The 5,000-nt window shown below is 52.2% G+C and overlaps 6 non-coding genes across 6 annotated transcripts; all 6 read right to left on the bottom strand.

Moving 5' to 3' along the window:
- Positions 1 to 577: 577 nt before the first annotated feature.
- On the bottom strand, positions 578 to 696 carry LOC142189113 (5S ribosomal RNA). The gene has a single exon (XR_012713307.1). It is a non-coding gene; the product is annotated as a 5S ribosomal RNA (ribosomal RNA).
- A 714-nt stretch (positions 697 to 1,410) lies between these two features.
- LOC142189114 (5S ribosomal RNA) lies at positions 1,411 to 1,529 on the bottom strand. Its single transcript, XR_012713308.1, has one exon. It is a non-coding gene; the product is annotated as a 5S ribosomal RNA (ribosomal RNA).
- A 714-nt stretch (positions 1,530 to 2,243) lies between these two features.
- Positions 2,244 to 2,362, bottom strand: LOC142189115 (5S ribosomal RNA). Its single transcript, XR_012713309.1, has one exon. It is a non-coding gene; the product is annotated as a 5S ribosomal RNA (ribosomal RNA).
- Positions 2,363 to 3,076: 714 nt separating this feature from the next.
- On the bottom strand, positions 3,077 to 3,195 carry LOC142189117 (5S ribosomal RNA). Its single transcript, XR_012713310.1, has one exon. It is a non-coding gene; the product is annotated as a 5S ribosomal RNA (ribosomal RNA).
- Positions 3,196 to 3,909: 714 nt separating this feature from the next.
- Positions 3,910 to 4,028, bottom strand: LOC142189119 (5S ribosomal RNA). Its single transcript, XR_012713312.1, has one exon. It is a non-coding gene; the product is annotated as a 5S ribosomal RNA (ribosomal RNA).
- Positions 4,029 to 4,742: 714 nt separating this feature from the next.
- LOC142189231 (5S ribosomal RNA) lies at positions 4,743 to 4,861 on the bottom strand. Its single transcript, XR_012713416.1, has one exon. It is a non-coding gene; the product is annotated as a 5S ribosomal RNA (ribosomal RNA).
- Positions 4,862 to 5,000: the final 139 nt, after the last annotated feature.

Here is a 5,000-nt window from a genome sequence, read left to right on the forward strand (position 1 = left end):
CAAGAGCTGGGGGCGGCCCTTATACCCACAGGTGTTGTTCAGCAACCAGTCACAGGCCGCAGCCGCCCTCTTTCAAAAGGGCTGGGCGCAAGGTCTGCGCAGGGCTAAGAAACCATCCCGGGGGTGAAAGAAAGAGCAAGCTGGACCAGAGCCCATTGTCCAGGAGTCGGCTAAGGAAGAAGTTGAGATGGTTGCCCGTGCCTGGAAGCGAAGCTGCTTTTCAGTCAGCTTCTCTTTTCTTAGGGCACGTTGTCTGCAAAGATGTTCAGCCTGTGTTGCCCTGTAAATTGGTCTGCAGGTTACTAGCTATGGCTTCCAGCCCGGCGGGAGGCCCAGATACTATGGAAATGAAGCCTGCTATTATTAAAAGTAAAAAGCCACAACGCTGGTGGCCACCACGCCCGCTGCGGCTGCTAAGAGTGATAGCGGTAAGACTGAGAATACTAGGATTTTGCAAGGCCTAAAGAGTGCAAGAGAGAAAGCGAATGTAAAAGAAGCAAGTGTGCAGTGTAAAAAGTGAATGTAAAAATGGCATAGAGGAGAGTGACCCCTGCTGGTGGAAGTGAGGAAAAGCAAAAGCCTACAGCACCTGGTATTCCCAGGCGGTCTCCCATCCAAGTACTAACCAGGCCCGACCCTGCTTAGCTTCCGAGATCAGACGAGATCGGGCGTGTTCAGGGTGGTGTGGCCGTAGGCAGAGACAGGCTTCTCACTTACTCCTCTTCTACTTTGCAGCCTGGCTGCTGGCAGCTCTTTGCACTACTTCACGCTAGACCTTTTTCTTCACTTTTTGCCTTCTCTTAAGGGAACTTCATACTCCAACAGGAGCAGTGCAAGAGCTGGGGGCGGCCCTTATACCCACAGGTGTTGTTCAGCAACCAGTCACAGGCCGCAGCCGCCCTCTTTCAAAAGGGCTGGGCGCAAGGTCTGCGCAGGGCTAAGAAACCATCCCGGGGGTGAAAGAAAGAGCAAGCTGGACCAGAGCCCATTGTCCAGGAGTCGGCTAAGGAAGAAGTTGAGATGGTTGCCCGTGCCTGGAAGCGAAGCTGCTTTTCAGTCAGCTTCTCTTTTATTAGGGCGCATTGTCTGCAAAGATGTTCAGCCTGTGTTGCCCTGTAAATTGGTCTGCAGGTTACTAGCTATGGCTTCCAGCCCGGCGGGAGGCCCAGATACTATGGAAATGAAGCCTGCTATTATTAAAAGTAAAAAGCCACAACGCTGGTGGCCACCACGCCCGCTGCGGCTGCTAAGAGTGATAGCGGTAAGACTGAGAATACTAGGATTTTGCAAGGCCTAAAGAGTGCAAGAGAGAAAGCGAATGTAAAAGAAGCAAGTGTGCAGTGTAAAAAGTGAATGTAAAAATGGCATAGAGGAGAGTGACCCCTGCTGGTGGAAGTGAGGAAAAGCAAAAGCCTACAGCACCTGGTATTCCCAGGCGGTCTCCCATCCAAGTACTAACCAGGCCCGACCCTGCTTAGCTTCCGAGATCAGACGAGATCGGGCGTGTTCAGGGTGGTGTGGCCGTAGGCAGAGACAGGCTTCTCACTTACTCCTCTTCTACTTTGCAGCCTGGCTGCTGGCAGCCCTTTGCACTACTTCACGCTAGACCTTTTTCTTCACTTTTTGCCTTCTCTTAAGGGAACTTCATACTCCAACAGGAGCAGTGCAAGAGCTGGGGGCGGCCCTTATACCCACAGGTGTTGTTCAGCAACCAGTCACAGGCCGCAGCCGCCCTCTTTCAAAAGGGCTGGGCGCAAGGTCTGCGCAGGGCTAAGAAACCATCCCGGGGGTGAAAGAAAGAGCAAGCTGGACCAGAGCCCATTGTCCAGGAGTCGGCTAAGGAAGAAGTTGAGATGGTTGCCCGTGCCTGGAAGCGAAGCTGCTTTTCAGTCAGCTTCTCTTTTATTAGGGCGCGTTGTCTGCAAAGATGTTCAGCCTGTGTTGCCCTGTAAATTGGTCTGCAGGTTACTAGCTATGGCTTCCAGCCCGGCGGGAGGCCCAGATACTATGGAAATGAAGCCTGCTATTATTAAAAGTAAAAAGCCACAACGCTGGTGGCCACCACGCCCGCTGCGGCTGCTAAGAGTGATAGCGGTAAGACTGAGAATACTAGGATTTTGCAAGGCCTAAAGAGTGCAAGAGAGAAAGCGAATGTAAAAGAAGCAAGTGTGCAGTGTAAAAAGTGAATGTAAAAATGGCATAGAGGAGAGTGACCCCTGCTGGTGGAAGTGAGGAAAAGCAAAAGCCTACAGCACCTGGTATTCCCAGGCGGTCTCCCATCCAAGTACTAACCAGGCCCGACCCTGCTTAGCTTCCGAGATCAGACGAGATCGGGCGTGTTCAGGGTGGTGTGGCCGTAGGCAGAGACAGGCTTCTCACTTACTCCTCTTCTACTTTGCAGCCTGGCTGCTGGCAGCCCTTTGCACTACTTCACGCTAGACCTTTTTCTTCACTTTTTGCCTTCTCTTAAGGGAACTTCATACTCCAACAGGAGCAGTGCAAGAGCTGGGGGCGGCCCTTATACCCACAGGTGTTGTTCAGCAACCAGTCACAGGCCGCAGCCGCCCTCTTTCAAAAGGGCTGGGCGCAAGGTCTGCGCAGGGCTAAGAAACCATCCCGGGGGTGAAAGAAAGAGCAAGCTGGACCAGAGCCCATTGTCCAGGAGTCGGCTAAGGAAGAAGTTGAGATGGTTGCCCGTGCCTGGAAGCGAAGCTGCTTTTCAGTCAGCTTCTCTTTTCTTAGGGCACGTTGTCTGCAAAGATGTTCAGCCTGTGTTGCCCTGTAAATTGGTCTGCAGGTTACTAGCTATGGCTTCCAGCCCGGCGGGAGGCCCAGATACTATGGAAATGAAGCCTGCTATTATTAAAAGTAAAAAGCCACAACGCTGGTGGCCACCACGCCCGCTGCGGCTGCTAAGAGTGATAGCGGTAAGACTGAGAATACTAGGATTTTGCAAGGCCTAAAGAGTGCAAGAGAGAAAGCGAATGTAAAAGAAGCAAGTGTGCAGTGTAAAAAGTGAATGTAAAAATGGCATAGAGGAGAGTGACCCCTGCTGGTGGAAGTGAGGAAAAGCAAAAGCCTACAGCACCTGGTATTCCCAGGCGGTCTCCCATCCAAGTACTAACCAGGCCCGACCCTGCTTAGCTTCCGAGATCAGACGAGATCGGGCGTGTTCAGGGTGGTGTGGCCGTAGGCAGAGACAGGCTTCTCAATTACTCCTCTTCTACTTTGCAGCCTGGCTGCTGGCAGCCCTTTGCACTACTTCACGCTAGAACTTTTTCTTCACTTTTTGCCTTCTCTTAAGGGAACTTCATACTCCAACAGGAGCAGTGCAAGAGCTGGGGGCGGCCCTTATACCCACAGGTGTTGTTCAGCAACCAGTCACAGGCCGCAGCCGCCCTCTTTCAAAAGGGCTGGGCGCAAGGTCTGCGCAGGGCTAAGAAACCATCCCGGGGGTGAAAGAAAGAGCAAGCTGGACCAGAGCCCATTGTCCAGTAGTCGGCTAAGGAAGAAGTTGAGATGGTTGCCCGTGCCTGGAAGCGAAGCTGCTTTTCAGTCAGCTTCTCTTTTCTTAGGGCGCGTTGTCTGCAAAGATGTTCAGCCTGTGTTGCCCTGTAAATTGGTCTGCAGGTTACTAGCTATGGCTTCCAGCCCGGCGGGAGGCCCAGATACTATGGAAATGAAGCCTGCTATTATTAAAAGTAAAAAGCCACAACGCTGGTGGCCACCACGCCCGCTGCGGCTGCTAAGAGTGATAGCGGTAAGACTGAGAATACTAGGATTTTGCAAGGCCTAAAGAGTGCAAGAGAGAAAGCGAATGTAAAAGAAGCAAGTGTGCAGTGTAAAAAGTGAATGTAAAAATGGCATAGAGGAGAGTGACCCCTGCTGGTGGAAGTGAGGAAAAGCAAAAGCCTACAGCACCTGGTATTCCCAGGCGGTCTCCCATCCAAGTACTAACCAGGCCCGACCCTGCTTAGCTTCCGAGATCAGACGAGATCGGGCGTGTTCAGGGTGGTGTGGCCGTAGGCAGAGACAAGCTTCTCACTTACTCCTCTTCTACTTTGCAGCCTGGCTGCTGGCAGCTCTTTGCACTACTTCACGCTAGACCTTTTTCTTCACTTTTTGCCTTCTCTTAAGGGAACTTCATACTCCAACAGGAGCAGTGCAAGAGCTGGGGGCGGCCCTTATACCCACAGGTGTTGTTCAGCAACCAGTCACAGGCCGCAGCCGCCCTCTTTCAAAAGGGCTGGGCGCAAGGTCTGCGCAGGGCTAAGAAACCATCCCGGGGGTGAAAGAAAGAGCAAGCTGGACCAGAGCCCATTGTCCAGTAGTCGGCTAAGGAAGAAGTTGAGATGGTTGCCCGTGCCTGGAAGCGAAGCTGCTTTTCAGTCAGCTTCTCTTTTCTTAGGGCGCGTTGTCTGCAAAGATGTTCAGCCTGTGTTGCCCTGTAAATTGGTCTGCAGGTTACTAGCTATGGCTTCCAGCCCGGCGGGAGGCCCAGATACTATGGAAATGAAGCCTGCTATTATTAAAAGTAAAAAGCCACAACGCTGGTGGCCACCACGCCCGCTGCGGCTGCTAAGAGTGATAGCGGTAAGACTGAGAATACTAGGATTTTGCAAGGCCTAAAGAGTGCAAGAGAGAAAGCGAATGTAAAAGAAGCAAGTGTGCAGTGTAAAAAGTGAATGTAAAAATGGCATAGAGGAGAGTGACCCCTGCTGGTGGAAGTGAGGAAAAGCAAAAGCCTACAGCACCTGGTATTCCCAGGCGGTCTCCCATCCAAGTACTAACCAAGCCCGACCCTGCTTAGCTTCCGAGATCAGACGAGATCGGGCGTGTTCAGGGTGGTGTGGCCGTAGGCAGAGACAAGCTTCTCACTTACTCCTCTTCTACTTTGCAGCCTGGCTGCTGGCAGCTCTTTGCACTACTTCACGCTAGACCTTTTTCTTCACTTTTTGCCTTCTCTTAAGGGAACTTCATACTCCAACAGGAGCAGTGCA

This window comes from Leptodactylus fuscus, unplaced genomic scaffold, assembly GCF_031893055.1.
Source record: "Leptodactylus fuscus isolate aLepFus1 unplaced genomic scaffold, aLepFus1.hap2 HAP2_SCAFFOLD_99, whole genome shotgun sequence".
Lineage (NCBI taxonomy): Eukaryota > Metazoa > Chordata > Amphibia > Anura > Leptodactylidae > Leptodactylus > Leptodactylus fuscus.